This window comes from Panthera leo, chromosome A1, assembly GCF_018350215.1.
Source record: "Panthera leo isolate Ple1 chromosome A1, P.leo_Ple1_pat1.1, whole genome shotgun sequence".
Classification (NCBI taxonomy): domain Eukaryota; kingdom Metazoa; phylum Chordata; class Mammalia; order Carnivora; family Felidae; genus Panthera; species Panthera leo.
Window position 1 is genome coordinate 122973574 of NC_056679.1, and position 26078 is coordinate 122999651.

General features: G+C 37.5%; 1 protein-coding gene across 6 annotated transcripts in view; it reads right to left on the minus strand.

The window, feature by feature from the left end:
• JAKMIP2 (janus kinase and microtubule interacting protein 2) overlaps window positions 1-26078 on the minus strand; it is a 208369-nt gene that overhangs the window by 149823 nt on the left and 32468 nt on the right. For 4 of the 6 annotated variants that reach the window (XM_042938705.1, XM_042938696.1, XM_042938685.1 and 1 more), the window contains exon 1: window positions 23441-23719. The exons of the other annotated variants lie outside the window; for them this stretch is intronic. The gene's annotated coding sequence lies outside the window, so the exon portion shown is untranslated. Of the gene's footprint in view, window positions 1-23440; window positions 23720-26078 lie in introns of those variants that run through there. 6 annotated transcript variants of the gene reach the window in all.

Consider the following 26078-nt stretch of genomic DNA (forward strand, 5'->3'; position numbering starts at 1 on the left):
GAAAATATACATGTTTATATGAATATTTCCAGAAATAATTCATGTTCATCAGGAAAAACAGACAAGCAAAGAAAAAAGGAAGGAAGGAAGGAAGGAAGGAAGGAAGGAAGGAAAGGAGGCTGAGAGGAAAGAAGAAAGAAAACTGTATTTAGAAAGGATATGAAGGTTTGTTGTATATATTTCCAGACACTGTACACATATACACATGCCCATGCACAGAGATAAATTCACTTTATACAAATAGGATCACACTATATGTGTTTTTCAGTAACTTACTTTTCTAACTAAAATCATATTGGGAGCATTGTCTTTATCAACAAACATGATAAAAATCACTATTTTTTATGACTGCATTATATTCCATTGTGAGAGTGCACACTAATTCATATAATTTTCTTGTACTATTGGGCAATTACACTGTGAACCAATTTGCTAGGGATATAATAACAAAATATCACAGAGTGGGTGGCTTACATAACAGAAGCCTATTTTCTCACAATTCTGAAGACTGCAAGTCCAAGATCAAGGTGCCAGCAAAACTGGTTTCTGGTGAGACCTGCCTTCTTGGCTTGCAGGTAAACTCCCTTCTGATGTCCTCACATGGCCTTTCCTCTTTGTGCACACATTCCTCGTGTCCCTTCTTCTTCTTATAGGACACCACTCATTTTGGATTAGGGTCCCATGCTTATGACTTCACTGAAGCCTAATTATCTCCCAAATGGCCTTAACTCCAAATACATCCCATTAGGGATTAGGGCTTCAACATATAGATACGAGGAAAACACGATTCAGTCTGTAATAGGTTATTTCCAATTTTTTGGTAGCATAAGTCATACTGATGACAAATGATAAAGTGAGCTTTATCCAATTATTTCCCTAGGATATAATCCTAACAGCATAATTGCTGGTTCAAAGGGTATGACATTTAAGGCTTCTGATATTAACTGCCAACTTGTTTTCTGGAAATGTTTCCCCCTGTAAACTCTTGCCAGTAGTATATCAGGATGAAAACACAACTATTTTATTTTATTTTATTTTATTTTATTTTATTTTATTTTATTTTATTTTATTATTTTATTTTAGAGAGAGAGTATGCGCATGTATGCGGGGTGGGTGGGAGGGGAGGGGCAGGGGGAGAGGGAGAGAGAAAATATTAACCAGGCTCCACGCCGAGTGTGAGCCCAATGTGGTACTCGATCTCATAACACTGAGATCGTGACCTGAGTCGAAATCAAGAGTCGGATGCTTAACCGAATGAGCCACCCCAGGCACTCCAAAACACAACCATTTTGAAGAATAATATATGTGTGTAAAAATCTCTAGCCCCGAACTAAATCTTAGCTCTGTCCATCATCTCTTGACTCTCTATGACAAGTGACCCCAGACTACCACTGGCAGCCATTGGTTTGTTCCTGCAGTCCCATCTGAATCTGGGGAGTGTAGGAGAACTTCATGAAGACAGAGAGACGGAACAGCCTGGCTTGGTGCATTCGGACAGCTTCCTTTAGTATCTTTGGTGTTTGTTTCAAATTACTCCCTTTCACTTCTTCACGTTGCATTAATGGGAAGATGAAACCCAGTTGTTCTCACTGACATACAGTGAGGAACACAGTGAGGCAGAAGAGGTGTGGGAAAGTGGTGGTTAATTTGGGAGAAGCTCGGAGACTGTCTTAGTCTTTCTTCCTAAGCTAACACAGTTGAAGGGGAGCCTTTCCATTTTCCGCATTCTCTGTATAAATATTCTGTTCTGCTGTCTCCTGTTGGGCTCAGGTTACAATAGGCTTCTGAATATCTTAGAGGCACCGCAGGGAATGAAGTTTGGAATCACTGCCTCCTCTTCATTGCCTTTTGTCTCTGGAGCCTGGAGCCTCTACAACTGGGAGAATATTTTAGTTTAGAGGCAGAAAACAATCTCAAAATGAAATAGAAGTACGTTCTTGCAAGCAGGGAATAGAGAGGGCTTATTCATGTATCCGTGTCTTTAACGTGGTTCCTGGGCTAGAAGAGCAGTTACTGAATTGGGCACTTTGAGGCTGAATGTAGTTTTGGTGAGTGGCAAGAATACCACAGGAGAGGGGAAGAAAAACTTGACAAGAACAGGAAAGGCCATTTAAAAGGAAGTAACCAAAAGTTGACTTCACTTAATGCTTCTACCATTACATTTTACCTCACTTATGTCAAACAAAGCAAGAGCATGGGAAAGTAGAATATTAAATAAAATTATGTGACCCACCACATAAAATGACTTGTTGTCAGTCAGACGATATGGTAGAATGGAAAACGTTTAGAGACGCAGAGGCAGACAGCTCTAAAAAAGTAAACCTCTCTCAGGTTCACTCCTGCCAGGGCACAGGAGGCTATTAACACCAACCGAACAGAGTACTATATCAGGTATAAGCGATACGACGTGCAAAACTCCCAGCATGGTATATGCCATACAGGATTCACTCATGAAACAGAGGTTTTCCTCTACTTGTGAGAGAATGTCCTCCACTGTAAATTCTCCAAGAGCCTTTCAATCTAGACGTGCAGACAGAATGAGAACATTTGAAACAAGGAGAACAATTATGTGCTGAACAGTGTGGTAGTGATCACAAGCACGATAGGAATTTAGACAAGGGGAGACATGAGTGCAACAGAGTACACTGCCAGGGGAAGATTCGCCTAATTATTGGGTCTCACACACTGGGTGTCTGCACTAAGTCACAGAGAAGCGAACTGAGGAAAGAGGACACTGAAAGTGGGGGGGGGGGGGGGGGGGGGGGGGGGAAGAAGGGGGATGCTGAAGCAAAGACAAATAAATGGTAGGGAATTGAATACAATTAAGCAAAAGAGACAAATGAAACTAGGGAACTGGCCTATAATTTATAAAAAGAGCAAGGCTCATAATGGACACATTTAAAAAATAACTAGAATGACAAAGAAGAATTACAGTATGAGTATGTACTGAATAGATACTAATAGATGGCAATAATGGTTTATCAGAATTCATTTTGTAAATTCTAAGAAAAAGATCTGCAAATATAAACCAATTGGTCATATTTTCAAAAAAAGAGAAATGACCTCAATATTAATTTGTATAAGTATTAGCTCATGAAACATCAAGAAAGCTCTTTATTCAAAAAAAAAAATTGGGGGGCACCTGGGTGGCTCAGTCGGTTAAGCATCTGACTTCAGCTCAGGTCACGATCTCACGGTCCGTGAGTTCGAGCCCCGCGTCGGGCCCTGGGCTGATGGCTCAGAGCCTGAAGCCTGCTTCCATTCTGTGTCTCCCTCTCTCTCTGCCCCTCCCCCGTTCATGCTCTGTCTCTCTCTGTCTCAAAAATAAATAAACGTTAAAAAAAAAAATTTAACACGTATTTATTCTTGAGAGAGAGACAGAGCATGAGTGGGGGGAGGGCAGAGAAAGAGGGAGACACAGAATCCGAAGCAGGCTCCAGGCTCCATGCCGTCAGCACAGAGCCCGACTCAGGGCTCAAACTCACAAACAACCAGATCGTGAGCTAAGTTGAAGTTGGATGCTTAACCAAGTGAGCCACCCAGGCGCCCAAAACCTCTTTAAGTGACAGTAATGACATAATCACTTTACTTTGCTTGACATGATTTTGGGACTTTTCCTTCAGTATCACTGCACTTTGCTACTGGCAGGACAGTGCTACTGGTCTTCATTTGTCTTATCTAATTCCCAGGTCTTTCATTTCCTGCATTTACTTCTGGCTGATAATTATTTTAATTCACATTTTTCAAAAAGGAACAGTGAAATCATTCACCTTAATAGTCAAGAATATGAGCCCTGACTTTCACCTACTTAATAGCCATAAGGAACTTTCTAAAAATGTTCAGGTAAAAGCAACTTTAAAAGTTCTTTTTGGGGATGCCTGGCTGCCTCCGTTGGTAGAGCATGTGACTACCACCGCATGGAGCCTACTTTGAAAAAACTAATAAATAAAAATTAAAAAATAAAAGCTCTTGGGGCACGTGGGTGGCTCAGTCGGTTGAATGTCTGACTCTTGATTTAGGCTCAGGTCATGATCTCATGGTTCATGGGTCGTGGGTTCGAGCCCTGCATCAGGCTCTGGGTAGACAATGCGGAGCCTGCTTTGGATTCTCTCCCTCTCTCTCTGCCCCTCCCCCCCCATTCTCTCTCTCAAAATAAATAAATAAATATTAAAAATATATTAAAAACCCTTTTTGGTGTGCTTCTTTTCTTATTAACCAAGTAATGTATGTTCATTGGGAAAAACCTAGAAAACCTTCATCAACAAAAAATAAAAAGTAAATTCACCCATATTACTACCACTTAGTATTTTTTATATTTTTATATTTCCTTGAGGACTTTTTCTCCATACATATATGAACATATTTTTCAGAGACACAGTGCTGTTATGTCTACATGTTTACTGAATGTATTCTAAACATCTTTCCATGTCATTCACAAAAAGTGTTTAATCCGTAACTGTTTAAAACATTGAAAACACATGCCCTCCACAATGTTCTTTCACCAGTCTTCACTACATACCAACCAGTCGAGGCAATTTTATGCAGTATTACAAACTTCAAGGTTAAATCAAGATGTGTTTCTGTGCCATCTGCAATCCCCTCACCCCTTCCTGCATTCTGATTTACTCCTTAGCATTCGGTTTCCCCCTTCTCTCCTTCTTCCTCCTACCTCACTTCCCTTGAGGGGATTGTAGGCTAATGGGGGAAATAAGTCAGGTCCATAAATAATTGTCATCACTGCCAGAGGCAAATAAAAGGGCAAATAGAAGGCCTTCCGATCTCAGAAGATTCCTTCAACCAGGTTGCAAACACGCCTACACACACACCTGACAACAAAGGATTTAGAAAACCCTTCTGGACTTATTTTTTTCTCCTTTCAAGGGGAACAACAAGGAAAAAAAAAAAAAAGGAGGTGATGTCCTTTCTCTGTCTTTTTACAGTTGGGAAAAAAAAAACAAAAACCACTAATAGTCAGGATGCCTGTTTGCATCACACAGCTAGTTGATAGCTGAACAGAGAGATTAGACTCAGGATTTCTGAATCCCAGGTTTGTGCTTTCACAATGGCACAATGGTTCACCCTAAAAAGTACCTAGAAAATGCTCCCATAGCAAGACTGTGAGTAAAGAATACTTGCCAAGTCAAGGGATTCTTTTTTGTTTGTTTGTTTTTTGTTTTTACAACAGCAAAACATGTCTTGAGAAATGGAAGGGAATGAAAAAGATAATCCTTTCATTTGATTTTTTTCTTTCAAATAGAGCTATATTCATACCTTGATTAAAATATCACACAAATGCAAATTGGCTTCCAACATGCCGCCCCCCCCAAAAGAAATATCTAGAAAGTGATTTTCTGAATGTGCAAGAGCAAATAATTTTTTTAACTTTTTTTAATGTTTACTTATTTTTTTTTAATATATGAAATTTATTGTCAAATTGGTTTCCATACAACACCCAATTGCAAGAGCAAATCATTTTGCACGACAGAGAATGTTCCTGCCTTGGGGGTCTACTTACCACACTCATAATGTTGAAGGAGACCTTAAATATAATCTAATATAACCCTTTAAATAAACTAGAAACCTTCTCAATAATACCTCTGTCAATAAGTCATTCACCTTATGCTTGAACATTAGCAATTAATGCATGCAGCATCTGGCTGAAATCAAGAAAAAGTAAACACAATGCCTTTATGTACTGGACTAATTAGTCCAGCAGCATACCAAATTATATGTCTTTTTAGCTGTATGGCTTAGATTTAATGAGTTGTTTGCTAAATTAAATGTCAACATCTTTCTGTAACATGCATACACATACACACACACTTGTACACCATGAAAAAGGAAAATAATCAAAAGTCAATATTACTGTATTATCTTGGGAAGCAATGATATGACACATGACTGACAGAAAACATGATAGGCAGTCACAGACTCATAAACATACAGGTTTCTGGCTAGAATAGTCCTTCTTGTACATAATCTAGCCCAAGACTTTCCTTTTACTTAAAGGGAAATCAAGAGTTTAAGAGATTTTCCAGGGTTTTATAGGTTTCTGTCTCAGTGGCATTTGACAACACACACAGAGGAAGGGAATTTATAGATTATTTAATATGGAGGTTGTAGTAGTAATAATCACAGTTCAAAAAAGGAAAAACACCAAAGTGAAGGCAGGCAAATCAGGATCAATACTCTCATCAAATACTCAATGACCCTTCCCCTCTGGATTTATATTTTTCCTTATTGTTTAGGTTGCTTTTTATGCATTAAATACAGAAAAAAAAAATAATGAGAGAGTCCCTTAACTGTAACTGGAATCAATGTATCTAACATGTTTTCCAATACTTACTGTTTATATCGCCTCATTAGATTAACATACTAGGAAGGGTTCAAAAAGGAAAAAAAAAAACTTTAGAAAGCCATTCATAATTTTCTTTTCAGGATTTAACAATTATTCCTTACTTAAGTCTCACAGTGTGTTTTCTAATACATCCCAAGTGATAAAGCTTCAATTATGCTGAAATTCAGAGCCCAGGAAAACAAACAAAAACATTTGCTGCAAAGTGCTTTGTTTATGTGGATTTGTTTTGCTTTATTTTGAAAATCCATATTCTCATTATTCTCTGAAAACGAAGGCCAGTAGTGGCTTGATTTCATGTCACTGTAACATTCTTTTTTAACTTTAAGAAAAAGGCAGATTATGATGCCCCCTCCCCATCCCCCACTTCCAGGTACAGAAACTCAATCTTCATGAATTTACTGTCTTTCTTCATTTGTGTTCCTTGATTGATGTTGTTAACCAAGTTTTCCTGTATACATGTTCACATGTTTGATAATGTGAACATTTGCAAATGTTCTTATGTTCTGATAAAGGTCACAGGGTCTCTTGGCATGATATGATTTGATTCGATTTGATTTTTCTCTATTTTTTCTGTATTTTGCCCTTGTAATTTTTAGTTTAATTTGTTTCTTAATTCTTAGTTTACTTACCATCTCTGCTTTAAGTTATTCGCATTGCACCTTATGTTATGAGGCTTTTCGCTTGTGTCCTCAAATATTAACCTTAAAGCAAATATTTTCAATAACAATGAAGACAGATGAAAATATGAATAAAAAATAAAAATCTTTACACAAATCTTTTTCTTCTAACTGTAATCCTCTCTTTTATGTCCTATTTTAAAAATTAGTAGTCTGTCCCCACTTTCTCCATATATTTACCAGTTGATCTTTTACTTCCTTTGCTCTAATCTCATAGAATTATTTTCCAGAGTTTAGAGATTTTAAGGTAACAATGACCTTCTAAAGGATGAATTCAAGGAGAATTTGGTAGTCATAATTCTTCTCCAGGTCTCTAATACCTTTGATCATACAGGATTTTCTTTCTTTCCAAAAATGATCTGCTTCCAAGATTTCTAAGTTTCTAAAGTGATCTGGTTTTCTTACCCACTTTCTTTTTTTTTTTTATCTTTTGCTGCTTGCCCCAAATATGGAATCTACAAGTGACCCTCAAATATATGTTATCTGTCAAAATGCTTTGAGAGATCTCAACCCACAAAACCTGCCTTTACAATGCCTGCCCTAAATCCTAAGCAGGTTCTGTGGCATTTTTTTGTATCTCAGTTTCACTGGAAACCTAATCATACTTTATCTGTTTTTATATACTTATAGGATTTTGAGTTTCTTAAATTTATAAAAACCATTGTTGGGACATCCTTGAAACCCTGAGACATAATGAATACGAAACAAATGTAGGTATAGTCAAATGACTAAATTCTTGCATGATTTTAGTGTCTAAGTGCTTACTGTTTTGCTATACCTTTAAGAATGAATCTTACTCATCTTTGTAGATTTCCCACTCTCTACTCCTCCACACATACCCGTAACTTAGAGAACCCATCATAGGTGTTAGAATTATCTTCAAACTTAATTTTTTCTTTGTATTAAAATCAGGACCACAAATTGAAAGACTACTCATTTGCATTTGGTATGAAGAAAATATTAAACTTCTGTTTTAATTCAAAATGTTCAAATATACTCCTGGTTTTTCAATGAACAGGTTTCGCAGGTGATGTCAGGAAGAAAACTAGATAACCTTTGGTTAATAATTCACATAAGAAAAAGATATTTGAGTTATCTTAGGATTCATCATTGAGATGGGTTTGGTCAGATAAAATTAAAATACACAATCTAAGGTACAGTATTGCAGTGTGTAGCATACAACAGGAAGTAGGCACTACAAAATCATTCACATTCTGTTTTTATTTCTTCAGTAAAAAAAAAATTCAGTTTAGCTTAAGTAAGACTCCACATCTTGATGGCAAAGGTTAAAGTATTCAATTTTTTTTTTCAGGCCATGTCCTCTGGTAGCTGAATGGGAAAGCCATACCATCAATATATACTTTTATTTTTTGGCTAGGCACAGTGCACGTTATTGATGATGCATGACAAGTTAGGGCCCTCTAAGTCCCTCCCCTTTAGAAACTGTGGATAGAAACTGCGTGGAGGCTGGGAGATTCACAGTGTGTTGGAAGAGGAGTTGGGGCAAGGACTTTCCACCAATTGAGGTCCTTTGTCTTCCCCTTGTTCTCTTGCTGGGGCTGGTGGTACAGGAGTCTCTTATTCCTTGAAGGCCATGTGGACCATAAGGTCTGCCACCCTGTTGCTCTAGCCAAATTCACTATCTTACCAGAAAACGAGCTTGAAAAAGTAGTCAGTGAGGGCAATGCCAGACGAGCAATGAAGGTGGAAGAGTGGGTGTCACTGTTAAAGTTGCAGGAGACAACCTGGTCTTCAGTGAAGCCCAGGATGCCCTTCAAGGGGCCCTCCAGTGCCTGCTTCACCACTTTCTTGATGTCATTGTATTTGGTAGCTTTCTCCAGGCAGCAGGCCAGATCCATGACTGACACACTGGGTGTGGGGGCCCGGAAGGCCATACCAGTGGGCTTCCCATTTAGCTCAGGGATGACCTTGCCCACAGCCTTGACAGCACCAGAGAAGCAAAGATGATACTCTGGTCATCACTTCAGCCATCACATACTATCATGATATTAGCCACGTTTTATGGTTAATGCTTTGAGCTGTCTTCCCTACTATTCTATAAGCCTTTTGAGAATAGGACCTTGATCTTTATCCCATATACCTAATATAAAGACAAGTACTTAGAGTGGTGCCTGGGTGGCTTGGTTGGTTGAATGCCCGACTCTTGATTTGGGCTCAGGTCATGATCTCATGGTTGTGGGATTGAACCCCATGTCGGGCTCCATGCTGAGTGTGGAGCCTACTTGAGATTCTCTCTCTCCCTCTCTCTGCCCATCCCTTGCTTGTGCTCTCACTCTCAAAATAAATAAATAAACATTAAAAAAAAAAGACAAGTAGTTAGAAACTATTCAGTAAACCATCTGTTAGTTGATCATCTCTCTCTCTCTTAGATTCAACTAAAGAGGCAAGAAGATACAACAGTACCTACCTCAAGGTGTCACACTTGTCAAGTGTTCAAAACTTCATCCAGCACACAGCAGGTGCTATTTCAGTACTGCCCTACTGTACAGCTTTGGAGGTGTCCTTCACATAGTCCTCCCCAGAGCTGTGCAACTCCAGACCTCATCCTCAAAGTGGGAACAACCACCATCCTCCTCATCAGGCCCCCAAACAGAAAGACTTCACTTCATCTAAACTGCAGAAAGAGCAGCAAAAGTGTAAGCAGGTCCTTCATGTTGGGGATAACTGTGCCTGCCTCCTCAAGGGAAAATGGGAAATTTTTTTAAAACTGGGTATGGATTTTTGTCCTCTCATCTAATAATCCTTGTTTAAGGTTTTCAATAAGAATGAATTATGACTGAATCACATGGAGTTAAGCTTGGAGTTCTGTCCTATTAATACTGAATGTAGTAACTACTGTGAACTAAAACCACTCAAGGCTGTGACAATAAGATGATGAATATCCAAGTGAAAACTGAAAACTTTAGTGTTTTTTTTTAAATAGGTATTTGGCACACAGAGTATCAATTTTATAGTTAATCATTGGATTTTCAAACTATCTTGTGACAGAATTTTCTTCTCAAATTTTTAGTAGGAGGACACGCAATGAGTCTTTTGTGTGAAGAGCCTGTATGCTGTCCTCTTAGCCATTTCCTTCTCTCTATGGCTCACCGGGAACACTGTGGTTGTCCATGTACACCATAGTGGAATCTTTCACCCAAGCACAAAAAACCTTCCATCTTCCAGAAGACCTGCAGAGTCACTTCAGATACTTAAATATCAGGTTTATGGATGATTTACCAATTCTGATGACAAAATCTGTCATTTAAAAATACATTCACATTTTGCTAATTAAATACATAAAATACATTTTAGCAAATTTGGAAATCATAAAAAAAACCCCAAAAACTCAATGAAGAAATTTTTCACAAAGTCACCACCCAGAATTAGTTCTTGTTAATATTTTGAGTTATGCTATTTTGGTCTTTTTAAAAACATATATATGTTTGTGTAATTTTTTCTCTTTTTACAAAGTTGAGATTAAATTCCATCTTTTGATTTTTGAGCTTTTAACTTAAGACATACCTTACATATTGTCCTGTGTTACTAAACCTTTTTCTACAACATAAACCTTTTTTGAAGGGTCTCACTGTATTCCACAGGTGTGACAGGTCACAATTACTTTATCATATATCTCTGATCTATACAGAGATAGATAAATCAAGTTTCAGTGTTTTCTCACCCAAAGATACCCTTGTCAAAACTCCTGCTATTCACTATAAGCAAAAATTGAAACGAAAAAAGCCTTAAGTTGCATGAATTTGGTTCCACGGAAACTGTAAGAGCACAGAAACTGTATTGTTCACAACATTAAGTGCTAGGATTTGTGCTGCTCAGTCTGTTTTGCACTTGGGGATTTTTTTCCAGAGATGACATTTCTGTAAAACTGCTCTCTGAATCTCTTTAGAGAAAAAGAAAATGTTCATAGTTTACAGAACTGTGGAAAACACAGCATAAGATGTTTTCCTGCTTCTTTATTACTTGAAAAAAGTAGGAAGAAAACCTAGGTAGTTTTCTGTTATTAAAATATATTAAATGCCTATTTAAAACTTTGCTTTAAAAAGAGAATCCCTGATTATATTGTACAAATACACATAACTCATGCATGATCAAGTAGTTACTTAAACACAGACTCTTCAAAAGGTTTATAATAGAACTGGGATTCATTCAGACCCTTCCTTGTTTTCTTTCTTCTCTGAGGAAACTGGTTATATGGGCCTTGCTCTTGAATGTACATTTTCACACATTGCCGCTATCCTTTCTTTAGCAAGAAGTGGGTCTTGATTAATGTTGAACAATAATAATAACATTAAAAACGTATCTGCCTTTCTCTTCATTTACTTTAATTTTCAGGAGCACAAACAAATTTTCATTACAAAAGGGAAGTAATTAGCATATTAGTTAAGAACGACTTGGGAGTCCAGCGCACTTGATTTCAGAGTTTGCTTCCATCGCTCACAGATAATCTGGAGAAAGTATTACGTTGCTTTACCTCCATAAACCCTAGTTTCATCATGCATAAAATAAGAATACTACTACCTTCTTCAAAGTGTGTTGGTACAAGGTATGCAATGACCTTAGTGCAATGCTTGGCATCTAGACAAAGTAGTAAAACAAAACCCAACAGCAACAACTGACATGAATGTCGAATATGTTTTGACTGCATTTTTTTAGACATTTTTAAACCTAAATTTAGTCTAAAGAGTAGATTGATATACCTCAATAATCTCTATTTATTAATGGAAGCATTATTACATTTGGCTCATCAAATGAAAGATACACCTCAGGAGGGGAAAGATAGGATTCAATACTGATTCAAAACCATCCTCATCAGCATATGCATCAATAGTTTAGGCTTAAAAAAAGTAGGCTAGGTTTATTAGCTAGAAGCCATGGAGGTCACCTCACAAAGACAGAGACTTGGGCTGGTGACCATGGTGCTGGCTATACGTTCCATGTAAGTGTTACATGTGCTACCATTCTATTAAATTTGGCCTTTTTTCCTTGTGAAAAACAGAGGTTCCTTTTGGACAGGGATCAAAGCTCTTGGTTTATCTAGTTGTTCCCATATACAGACATACACACCTAGATTATACGTGAAAAGAAGGAGCTGGGAGGAAGAACCAAAGGACTTAACTTACCTTAGCACCTGACTTAAGGCTTAGAGGCCAGTTCAGATCATGTCATAAGTTTTTGGCCCTGATCCACATCACTGATGGATTGTTTGATTGTTTGGGGCAGGATCTTATAGAAAAACAATGCTTAAGTAAAGAAATCTAGATTTAAGTTCTGTACCTTTCAATTAGTAGTTAGGTGATGCTAACTAAACACAGGTAGACACTGAACTTTACTCTGAGGATGATTATAAACAACACAACATAATGTAAAATAATACAATATAACATACCATATGTGAGACTTTATCAAAAGTTCTTTATAACTTGTATTAAGTTATTAAAGTATTAAATACAAATCAATTGTGAAAAAATGTCTTAGCTTACTAATTATAAAAAAGATAAATAATTGATGGGGCATAAAAAGAAACACTTGAAGTTGCGAATTATCATTGTGTCATTGTGATTGCCCCAAAAACAGATCAACAGCTTAAAGTTCATGCAGACAGTTCATTTTTATCAAATTCTTATCTGCTGGGTCATTCTTTATCTTCAATTTCAGCTTTTATATTAATGAAATCTGGATATTTCCCTGAAGAACAAAATCCATGTTTTACTGGGAAATAACATGGAGTAATGAAATGAAAATGGGCCAAACGGGAGTTAAGACCCCAACTGTCTCAAGTGCAAAAGAGTTAAAGCAAATGAGTTGAGGGGACAGAAGGGGGGCGGTCAATGCAGCACACACACTGCAGAGCACGGTACCCACCCAGAAGAGTGCCCATTAGCAAACTCACATATGTTTGCCATGAGGGGATGTGGGCCTAGTGAGGCCAGATTTTCTCATTTGCTAAGAAGAAGCAGATACTCAGGTGTGTTATAAAATGTCAAAATTATAGGGGTGCCTGGGTGGCTCATTCAGTTAAGTGTCCAACTTTGGCTCAGGTCATGATCTCACAGTCCATGAGTTTCAAGCCCCACGTCAGGCTCTGTGCTGACTGCTCAGAGCCTGGAGCCTGCTTCAGAGTCTCTGTCTTCCTCTCTCTATGTCCCTCCCCCACTTGTGCTCTCTCTTTCACTCTCAAAAATAAATAAACATTAAAAAAAAATTTTAATGTTAAAATTATAAAATTTGGGGATAAAAGTGTGTTTTAAAAACCTCTGTGCTGGAGGCATAGACAGTTGTTTACAAACGCTTAACACACGTTTACAAACACTTCCCTGAGCTGGGTCTAGTCCACAAGGCTCCAGATTTGAACTACTGTGCTAAAAAATTGGATAAATCTTGCTTCAATCTCAGCTCTAAACTCACTAACCGAATGGCTTTGGTTAAGAAATTTAACCTCGCCAAGCTCCATTTTCCTCTTGCAAAGTGGGAAGAACAATGTCTCTGTTGTGAGGATTGCAAAAACGGACATGGATGAAAACAGTCTAGTAGATACAGAATAGGTACTCAAAGAATATTGCTGCTTTTCTTTTTGCGGATGACTTAGAGAAAATAAGTTGTTCTATTTTCTTCTTTTCATACTTGTTATACTCAGAGCATGTCAGATATCCTTGTTATTAAGAGGGTCAGGATTATCCCATCCATTGTTGGAATAAATTGTTTTACTTGAATTATAAATAAAATTGTAAATGATGGATGTCCCTAATTCTTGTAAAGAATAGAGACAAGTCAGCATCAAGTCTGAAAATTTTGCAGATTGACTCAAGGGAGAGTGCTTCTTTGCAAAATGACAATCTCCTAAACAAAATGCTTTTCCACTATTTCATCAGCTACTCTCTGTCATAAAGATCCTTTTGTTAGTCAAACAGCATTTAAGGACATCAAGAATGTAGTAAGTGATGATACCATATGAACTAAGAATGGATCAATTCTGCTTAGATTACAGCTAACAATACAGCCAAAGATCGATGTTTCAAAGCAAGACGATTATACAAAACAAATTTAGACAGTTAATGTTTTCCAACTATACAAATGTTATTGAAAGTTCAGTAAGAGATGACCAGTGACTGACTAGAAATATTAATCTTATCTCTTTACTACCTTCCAGGGGCCCAGGCTGAACCATTTAGGTTTGATTTCAAAAAGTAAAAACAACATGAAAAGAAAAAATATATAAAATCACATATTAAATGAGATGGGACAGTATGTCTAGTCAAACCTGTTCAGACAAGAGCATTAGTATGAATCAGGCATCTTTAAGCATACATTTAGAGATTGGGTTCATTCAAATCTATGGGGGATAAAAGCCTAACAGTCACACAGTGGTGAAGAAATCAATTTCCTTTATAGCAGGCTATTTTCCTTTTTCTTGTTTCAGAGCATAGCACTGCACCCTGTGGATTCCCAAATGTGGATAACCTACCTAAGAGAACAAGATGGAAAAAATGTTCCTTCTATGAAAAAGTAACTAGGGTAAGAGGTTCCTTGTTACTTCATTTTTTAAAAGCTAGGGTTTATTTTTAATGATGGCCGATGTTTTAAGCATCTGGCTCAAAACACTGTAAATGTGAGAATTGCCTGGGTGGCTCAGTTGGTTAAGCATCTGACTCTTGATTTTGGCTCAGATCATGATCTCACAGTTTCATGAGTTCAAGCCCCGTGTCCGGCTCTGAACTGACAGTGTAGAGCCTGCCTGAGATTCTCTCTCTCTCTGCCCCTCCCCTGCTCACCCTCTCTCTTTCTCAAAAATAAATAATAAATTAAAAATTTTTTTTAAAACACTATAAATTCTAAACTTTGTAGATGCTTTTATTCAATGAAGTGTTTTAAAAATAAAAGTAAATCATAATTCAAATGTTTTCCTTAATAAATCAAAATCATCTATTTTCTAAAATATAAAATTTATCTCATGGTTCAATACACTTAAATTCCTCGTCAAGAGATAAGAGAGACAAAGAATGAACCAGTGAGGTAAGAGTAATTCTTTCCCCTGGATCAAGGTAACTGGAGCAGAGCAGATGATGGAGAAACCCCAATAATTCCAGAGTACCCATCTTCATAATCTGAATTATCTAGGAAATTCATAAGAAAGCACATTTGGGATCTAGAGTATCTGCAAAACACCTAACTCCTTCTCTCTGTCTTGTCAGTGCCGATAAACAGAATTTTGAGAATTCTCATGAGAATTCAGGGTGTTCATTTTTGTACCACCTCCAGGTTGGTGATTGTTATATAAAAAATTGTCAGTTGTCTAATGGGTTTTTTGGTAGAATGACACCATGTCATGGATTTTAAAAAATTTTTTAATGTTTATTTATTTTTGAGAGACAGAGAGAGAGACAGAGCATGAGCAGGCGATGGGAAAAGAGAGAAGGAGACACAGAATCCAAAGCAGGCTCCAGGCTATGAGCTGTCAGCACAGAGCCTGATGTGGGGCTTGAACTCATCAGTAAGTTGATCTGATGTAATCAGATGTAAGATGTAAGATCATACGTGAGCTGAAGTCAGACACTCAACCAACTGAGACACCCACGCACCCCACCATATTGCAGATTTTTAAGAATGGTACTCATTTAAAGTATTTTTTCTAGTTGTTTTCCTCAGTATGTTCTCATTTAAAAAAAAAAAAAGGCTTTTGTTCTGGAAAATATGTTCAAAGTAGGTATATCTGACTTATGAGTAGTTTATGGGAGACATAAAGTGGATCAGTAATGATTACAGAGTACGAGCTCAGTTTATTTTTGGAAGGTAACCTCTCTCCATGAAATGCTGCACAGGAAAGAACCAGATAAGGAATGCGGGAAAGGAACATTTGCTTGGTTTACATTTTCATTGTAGTTATACTGGTAGCATTTTCCAGGGGAATATTTCCAGTGTGGAACACAAGTCATGAGGAAAATATTACCCTTTTTCTTTGGCACATGCTCGCAAAGTTTTTTTAGAGTCCCAGTGATTTCAGCAAATTTCCTCCTTGAAAATAATACCAGGGACTTGTTTTCTGACAGAGATTGTCAACTAAACTTAGTCAAACTCTTGGTTTTCTAAGTATATTTTTGCTGCAGTAGGCTCCGGAATTTCAAGCACTGCAGTAAATGATCTTGATTTAGATGTCAAGCAAAGAAAGGGAACAAAGACTTCTACCTCATCCTTAAGTTCCAGAATTTCCATGAAGGCAAGATGCCACCTTAATTTATCTTTTCAGTAAGGATATTACTTCCATTTCTGTTTAGTCTTAATTTCTGGATACAGATATGAAGGGATGATTTGTTTATGATTAGCAAATTTAGTAGAGTGGATTTCCAGAATAGCAAAATAGCTGAGTGTGGATCATGTAGTTTGATGCTAATAATAATTAAATTATTAATTTATTTTAATAAATTACAATGAATCCAAAGGTATTTGCCTACTGGTGTCATTATTTCTGACTTGCAATTCAGTTTTGAAAGGAAATAAAAGGAGCCACAGAAATGTTCACGGCTTTTCTTTTTGATGTCATAGCATGTAGTGAACAACTCTTAATTACAGATTTTTAAAGCATTGTGATTTATTGCCTTTAATAATTTGGTTTTCCTTTATCGAAACCTTAAAATCCTGAGAATATCACAAATAAGAATACAATCCACTTTGTTTTTGCACCAAAATAAAAGAATGATAATCACAGTTATTCCACAATCTTTTTTTTAATGTTTATTTATTTTTGAGAGAGCGTGCACATATGCGCACACGCAAGTGGGAGAGGGGCAGAAAAGTGAGAGGGACAGAGGATTTGAAGCCAGTTCCATGCTGACAGCAGAGAGCCTGATGTGAGGCTTGAACTCATGAACTGGGAGACCATGATCTGAGCTGGATGCTTAAACAACTGAGCTACCCAGGTGCCCCAACAGTTTCATTTTCTGCCCTCAGAGAACTTCAAATCTACTGAAGGGTATGGAAAATCAAGTAAGCAAATAAATAGCTCTGTAATTACAACTTTGATAAATGCTATGAAGGAAAACCACAGGGTACAGAGAACAGAAATATACTTAAGAAAATCTCTCCAAGGAGTTATATTTAAAGCTCAAACTTCAAGTATAAGGAGATTCCAACCATTCATATTTTAAAGAGCCAGATGACTCAGCTTTCATTTAAAAACCATAGTACAGGGGCACCTGGGTGGCTCAGTAGGTTAAGCAACCAACTCTCAGTTTTGGCTCAGGTCATGATCTCACAGTTTCATGAGTTTGAGCCCCACGTCAAGCTCTGTGCTAACAGTGTGGAGCCTGCTTGGGACTCTCTCTCCCTCTCCCTCTCCCCCCCCCACCCCTCCGCCACTCATGCTATCTCTGCCTCTCTCAAAATAAATAAATAAAACTTTAAAAAAATTAAAAAAAAAATAAAAACCATACACAGGTTTAAGAAATAGATGCCAAAAATATATCTCAGTTTAGTCTGAGAAGTCATGTGACAGCTAATATATGTTAAGTCTGCTTTCATAGAACATTTGAGTTGGACAAAGAGGTTAAGACTGCAAGATGCCACTACCATACTGAGGAAAAAATGACAAAAACCTGAAAGAAATTTATTTTTTGTGTTGGCTTGTCTGCTTATGCATGTACATGATGATGTTTTTAGTGATTCAAAGATTTCATTGACTTGGGCTTAAAACTCACTCATTATGAGCAGAAAGAGAAAACCGAGGTTAATTTAATACCCATTGTGAGGTGCAATGGCAGCCAGGGTAACAGAGCTCAGATTTCCTGAAAAAAAAAAAAATAATAATGCTTGACTCACAGCTGCTGTAAATCAAGCAAGATCTACCTGTTTCATGACAAGTATTTGAAACAAAGCATACAGACCCTTGAGTGGGGAAAAAACAGCTTGAATCATCAGGGGAAAAAAAGCACACAGAGACTGGAAATTTAGTAGAGACATATTTTGTTGACATGAAAAGATGGTTACCTTGTAAGAACTACAAAACAATGCCTAGAGTATGGTCCCATTAATGAAATTGTATGTCTGAGTGTGTTTATAGTCGCATGTTTAAAAAAATCTAGAAGGAAATATTTCAAAATGCTAACAGTAATCATTTCTTGATGACAGGCTTATGGGTGATTTTCCTTTTATACATTTATATATTACCTTTTTTTGTTCCTTGCAATGAGGATATATTTTTTAAATGTGAAAAAAACCCTTTAAAAGATAAAATTTAATTATATTGGTGAATATTTATTTAAATTAGAATGTCTAGTGTGACAGATCTCACTTGTACTACAAGCTAATTAATTATAAAGGACATTCCCAAATGTGGAATGATAGTTCAAATGGCTTAATTTGCTCTTTGGCCACTGCTGAAGTACCAAATAGTCAGACACAAAGTATGTGCCTAGGGCATTGGCAAAGAAAGGAAGACACCAAAAAATTAGAATACTTTTAGAGAAAAGTACTAAATTTTTGGTATTTCACAAAAGTGTAAAAGTATTTGTCCAGGGAAAATATCAGAAAGCTGTTGAACTGATGTACACATTTTTATGATTTAATATCATTTTTAATTATAAGAACATGTACATGGAACGATGCTTAGGAAGTATAGGTGGGAGGTATGGCTAAGTGTTTTCAAGGTCCGAGGTCTATAGAAATCTTAATTTGGTCCTAAGCACAGAAATAAATCGTTACTTCCCAAGCCGGATGTCACTAAAAATAAAAACAATAGTTAGCCATAAAATAAGGGCACATCAATCCAACAAAGTTCTGATTTTTCCCCAAACAAATCCAACTATGCTTTTCTAAAATATCAAGAATCCAGCTTTTCTCCAAAATAATTTTTGCATGCACCATTTTTTGAGGGGGAGGCTGATACCCTAAGCATACACTGAGTCTATTTGGCAATTCAATGTGATCAAAGAGCAAATCATGGCACCTGACATATTCAAATAAAAATTCAAATACAAATAGCCACATTTAATGCAGATTTACTATATTTGATATTTTAAAATTCTAATTAGCAAGATAATATGTTAAATGTTCTAACATGGCAGATGTGGGCTCATGGGATTTGATATCCAGGTCCAGTTAGACCATTTACCAAACCCAAACTTGGACAAGTCTAACTTCTCTGAGCCTGTTTCCACTTATTTAAAATAGCTATAATGATGGAGCACCTGGGTGGCTCAGTAAGTAGGTTTGGCTCAGGTCATGATCTTCAGATTTTCAGATAGAGCCCAGTGTGGGGCTTAGTGTGGAGTGTGAAGCCTGCTTGGGATTCTCTCTCTCCCCCTCCCCTACTCATGCGCAGTCTCTCTCTCTCTCTCTCTCTCTCTCTCTCTCTCGCACACACACAAAATAAATACATAAACTTAAAAAAAACCATCTAAAATAGTTATAATGACACAGTTTTACCAGCAAGATAGAATGTGGGGGAATATTAGATGAAAAATAAAGAATGTAAAAAGACTTTGTGAACTACGAAAGATGATATTAATGTAAGGTGTAATGGTGGTACTTATTACAACTATATTCCTTCCACATCTATATATCTTATGTATATATCTGTATATCCTACAGAATATGTAGGATATTCTACATTGCTAGGATATGCAAATTTGTCCAGTCATGTAAGAGCTCTGCAAATAGTTTGACTATATGATTAATTCCTCTTTTGTAAAAACACAGTTTTTACTTGGTAGAATAATAGTTGGGATATACAAACAGGAGGAATTTTGTAACTGACCTCTCACATTAACACTCAGGTATAAATCTGGTTTATTTATTTCAGGCAGAACAACAGATTCTTGAGTTATTTACGTTGAAACTTCCAAGATAAATTTGGTTTTCTTTTAGGTTGTAATCATGGAAAACAAATCATTAATCTTTTTACGAATCTATGAGAAATGTAGAAAATGGTTTTGACTTTTCAGACATTTACTAAGTCATCCTTTTGGAGTCTAGAAGCATGTACATAAAATTGAAATATGTTCTGAGGTCACTTGAAGAAATAGGGAACATCCTATTATAAAGTGAGGAATTAGATAATGTATGCTATGCTCCAACTAAAACAAATTTCTAGTCAAAATATTTAACATTCCAACACGATTGGCATTTACAAGACAGTGTTTGAGAAAAGGGTAATTAACAAAATTTGTATGTTGTTAAACAGCACATTTACACAATAACTTGCATGTATTTTTCAAATACTTTGTTCTGAAATCAACTTGATGGCTTTTGAATTATTTTGTATCTAGACCCACTCAACCGCATTTTAGTTTTCAAAATTAGCCATACAACAGGGAATAATTTTAATATGACTGTTAGATATCAGACTACACAAAGTTGCTGAGAAAAGACTCTTATGAAGAGGCCAATATTTAGTTCCATGCATCCTGACAAGATGACATATAAAATTTTCCAAGCAGATGGTCAATCGATTTAAAAATATACAGATTCTGTAATTTAGAAGCCCACTGCAAAATGGAGTCTTAATGTTATAGATCTCGAAGTACCAGATATTAAACAACTAAGGCACACTTTAAAATAGTTTACTCTAGAAAAAGCCAGAGAAGTTCTTGACAAAGAATCTAGTCTACACTATCTGAAATAAGTGCATGTCTAGGTCAAACTTTTGGAGGTTTTGATGAAAGAAAGAATGCACGGTGTAATCTGGTTGCCCAGTTGACAACTCAACTTTGCTATCAGGAAGTTCTACATTGTCTATATATATATTTTTAAGTTTATTGATTTATTTTGAGAGAGAGAGAACATGCAGGGGAGGAGCAGAGAGAAGGAGAGAGAGGATCCCCGATGTGGGGTTTGAACTCATGAACCTCGAGATCATGACCTGAGCCAAAACCAAGAGGTGGACGCTTAACGAACTGAGCCACCCAGGTGTGCCTCTACATTCTATATTTCTAATCTTCATTCTTCCTGATGAAGCCCACTGACTAAATTTTAGGCTCCAAATAAACCCCAGCTCTTGTGAAGCAAATGATTGTCTTCTCTCAATTTTCTCTTCTCCAAATGAAATAATTCTAGTTTCCTTATCTTTTGTTAGAGAATTCCACTTGTAGTCCTTTAAACACACTTCATTTTTGTGTGGCCCTTCAGCAAAGGCCATATAATTGTCTCAAGCTGTGGGATCAAAAACTAGGTCTAGGATTCCCATCAGGGTCTTACCACACAGGTGAAATGTGCTACTACTGATAGTCTGTTCTGTGTCCACGGCCTACAGTGATTGGCCTCTGCCCTAACTATACCAACTTATCCTATAAAACCACAACCCAATGAAAACTCAACACAAAGGAAATAAAACAAAGCCCCAAGATAGCTGTTTTCATTGCATGAAACAGGGTCAACCAAAACATGTCTTAATTTCTTAAGCTTACTGTCGATATATCTGAAATTGTAATTTTTGGAAGTCGAAAGTTATTAAAAGATGTAGGATGCAGTGTGTTATAAGTATTTGATATGACATGCAGGACCAGTACCTCTTTCCTTGCTCTACTTTATTTAGCTGTTATAATTAGGCACACGATAGCATGACTTTACAGAGTTGTGAATCTACATAATATATGACATGCTGTGAGCGTATTAAATCCATTCTTCCACTAAATCTTCCTATATATAAACCAACTAGAATATTTATTCTCTGAAATTAAACTATAAACTTGATTCAAACACATGTAAAAATTTTAACTGAGGGGGCAGTGTGTAAAATAAAATGCAAGATTAAGACAAAAAATAATGTTACTTTACATTGCAAAAAAATGTTTGCACTGACAATGATATTGCTTGACAAGAAATGGATGGATAAAACTAGTCCATATGATGAATGTAATACACTTTTACCTGCAAGGATTTTTCTGGCTTTAATTCAATGAGATCCATTATCCCGGGTAGGAATGGAGCCCTGTACCCTACTCATTTCAGGCATCTCCAGTCTCCTGAGCTGCCTTAAAGCCTTGACATAATAAAGGTCAAACAGATCCCAGTAAGCATTTGTAAACTACAACAGCCCCCCATTTCGGGCTACAAGCCACACATTCTCATGCTAAGCTTTGCCCACTCTCTTGTTTCATTTCATTGTATAAGCAGGCTAATTTGGAAATGGCTAAGGTACTTGGGAACACCTATATTTTCAAAACAATCCCACTTTCCTACTTAACCACCTAAATAAATAGACCCATAATACAACATTTGAGAGAACTGTAAAATGGTGCCTGGATACTGAAGGAATGAAGACCAAATAGCAAGCAGCCTTATCAAATAAAATGAATGCATTTCACCTTCCAGCTTGTCTGTGCTTCCCTGGGACACAAGGCACAAACATGAAGGGGATGGAGTGGAATTTTGAGAAAACTGATTTGTTTCAATATTCACTTGGCAAGATGCTGGACACAAAATAATACCACAAGCCACCTCCCTTTCCCATCATTGTAAATTCAGGGCTCTCAAGTCACCTCCCACAAACCCAATTAAAAATAAAGAAAAGAGGCAGGCTGTGAATTCGCATCTAGTGCTAAGATACAGAATTAAATGATAGGCATCTGTCCTAATTGGTCACAATGAAACTAAGGGACAATAACAAGAATAAATCTCACATTAATCCAAATGAAGCCAATGAATAATAATACAAACCAGAAGCATAGTTTCAAAAATGTGCAATTACTTCCAAGCATGCAAGGACATTTATAACCCATAAATATGATTGGAAAGCACAGTATGCATATAAATGTTTCCTAAATGCACTAGAAACATGTGTATATAAGATATGTATATCCATAGGATACACATTTGTATGTTCACAATCACATCTATCTACTAAAAATCAAACTCTATCCGGCAAATCGCTTCTCAACAAGAGTGCATTAGAATATGAAATGGAATGATAAATTCCAGGGCCACCTTTTCTTAGCGATAAAGGAAATAAGCAAAATCACCTTATAATTAGGCCGGGAAGCTCAGGAGGCACCAAATGGGTTTTTGAGGAAGGCCCAACCCTGTATGTGAGAGCTGCAAATTAAATGAATCCTTTCAATAACACCCATTTCTTGTTAGGTCTTTTTCCACCCCTGATTCTGCTCCTAAGCTTGGAAGGAAAGGGACCAAGTGGCTCAGTCTGCATTCTGAGCCGGTTCAAGATAAAATCAGACCTTTTTTTTTTTTTTTTTTTTTTTTTTTTTTTTAAATACACAGCGGATGCTTTCTTACTTCTCTCTTCCTGGCAACCTTCCTCTCCCTCCATCCCTATCTCTGTCTCCACATCTTCCTCTCCTACTCTGAGGGAGTCATTGTTCAAGTGCTGGCCGCAAATGTACACACAGGTCCTTTAACAGGCAGCTACACCAAGAAGATAGCCCCACAGTCTCCTGCTTACCATGCTGAGACCCGGAGAAGCTGTTGAAAGGAGGGAGAGATGCAAACTGAATCCATTTTCCTTGTGACCGAGTCGGATGCAGCCTCCGAACCCAACATCAGCAGCTGCCGGTGGGATTTTTTTCCCTCGCTCTCTGGTTGGCGACGGGGCGAAGAGGAACCACCCTTCCAGCCTCACTAGAGCATCAGCAGTCGAGGCGACAGGAGCAGCGGCATCACCACTTGGCCTCCTCCCTCTCGGAGGATGGGGTGAGCTCAGAAGCAGCCAGGAACTTGCAGCAGACACCTCCTCTGGCTCCTCCTCTCCTGCCCCCTCCCCCAAGGCCCCACCCCTGCTGCGGTAGAGGCTGCCTGTCCTGGCAGCTGCTGGTTGTCATGGCAACGACCAATGGTGAGCCACCAGACTAAGGGGGAGGGGAGATGGGTGAAATGAGCTGCAGGGCTGGAGGGGAGTGAATTTGTGCTGCTGCCCTCTGGGATGCTCTGGGTCTCTCCTACCCTGGACTCTGGGTCTTTAAAAATGGGGCAAGGGTGCACAGGCAAAAGAGGAGAATAATTTGAATGTAATCGAAATCAAGGCTGTAACATACAAAATAGCTTAGCTATTTTTTGCACTTTCTAAGGTTTTCCAACAGAATGTATTAAAATTTGCCATCAGAAAAACGTAACAAATGAAGAAAATCATATCGTGTAATCAGAGATTATAATTACTCCAAATATGTTTGTCCTTGATAGTATCTTTTACCCAATGTCACTCAAGGTTGTTAAAAAGCAAAGTAAGTGGCTGGACTTTGCAATAAAATAAGAGTCTGATTCCTTAGCACTACTCTCTGCTTGTTCTTCTCAAGTAAGTCACTTGGTCTCACTGTTTTTCCAGTTCTCTCTCTGAATAGGATTTGGAGGTATTTGGCACTCCCCTGTGGAAAAGAAAGTTAAACAGAGGGAACAGAAATTTCTTGAGTAATCGTGGTTCTCAGTAACACCAACCAGTTGGTGGATAGTTCCAGGCCTTTATAATGTCAAACTCCTGGAGTGTTAAATTTCCTGCAGGAAATTTTATGCCATTTTCACGGATGCCACTTTCATAGATGCCCTTTTGGAGTTCCCAAGCCAGCTGGTAGTCAGGGTGGTAGGTAGAAAAAGGAAGTGAAATCAGCAGTGTTCCGAGTTCTTGGTGAGTTCTGTTTCTAACTATAAATTACAGATGATGCTAGTATCTATCTCATGCAGTCATGGCAAAGATTAATGAAATAATGCATTAAAAGCACTTGGCATGTAGTAAACATACAAACAAATGCTTACTAGTAGTAGTAGTTAGTAGTAGTACATCATAGCTGCCTCTTAATCCAAGGGATCAAGGAATAGCATGGCAAGTTCAGAGAAGGCAAAAAATTGAAAGAAAACAATACATGATAAATGTGATGGTGATGATGATAGCAAAGACAGAGAGATCCTGAGAGATTAAAGGTTCCGTAAAATGTGACACCTGAGGATATTCTAAGTCTTTTTTTTTAAGTTTATTTATTTTGAGAGAGACAAAGCATGAGTCAGGGAGAGAGAGGGAGAGACAGAATCCCAAGCAGGCTCTGCACTGTCGGCACAGAGCCCTACTCAGTGAGATCATGACCTGAGCCAAAGTTAGATGCTCAACCCACAGAGCCACCCAGGTACACCCTAGCAAAACTGACTTGAAGATAGTTCACTGGTCAAGGAAAGGGGTGCACTCATCCTTAGCACTTGGCATCGCCTCTTGGTTCTCTGCAAGGAGAAGCCTGCATCCTGCTCTGTGCACCTCGTGGCCCCTGCCTCGCCCACTAGCCCCTGAACAATCACGCAGTCTGCACATAATTCTACATCAGCGTCATGTAAATGTAGTCGCGTAACAGAATGGAATGAGTTGTAATGGTCTTGCTTCTTTTTGTATTCTTCTCTGTATTTCACCTTCTGCTGTCTCCACAGAGGTACTCATGTAAGTAAGCAGGAAATAAGGGTTGTAGAATCTCAGGCGTGATGGGTGACAGAACCCTCCCCTCTGGCCTTGTGAGGAAGCATTTCATCTTTCACGCCAAAAGCTGACTTGATTGGGGAGAGTGAGTCCAATTTTTCTCCCTCCTCCCATCAACACAGGCAGAATCAATGGGGGAAGAAAAAAGTGTTTGGTGCTCCCTGTGTGAATAATTTAATCATTCAAATGATCTTGCACTTTTTGCCACATCCATGCAGCATTGTTATCATTATTTAATAATAGTTTTTTTAAAATATTTAATTGTTTACCATTTATTTTTATCTACTTTAATTATTTGTTACTTATTTTAAAATGAAATTTGTCTCTGGCTTCAGGAGAATATAAATAAAAATAAGCATGGTAAAGAGAGTGTCCTCAGAGAAAGGAACCTGAATCAAAAAAATATATTTTGGGAGGCTAACACAGAGACTTCAACTTTATTTGTAATCATTTTAAATGTTTAAAATTTCACTCCTTCTCTCCACTGCCATCTCCTTTCTTAGGATACTCTGTTTTTCCATGGTATTTGTCATCTTCTAACATACTATATTATTTATTTGTCCTTCTACATTTTTTGGTATCTGTTTCTCCCCACTAGAATGGAAGCTATAACGGGGCAGGGATTTTTTTTTTT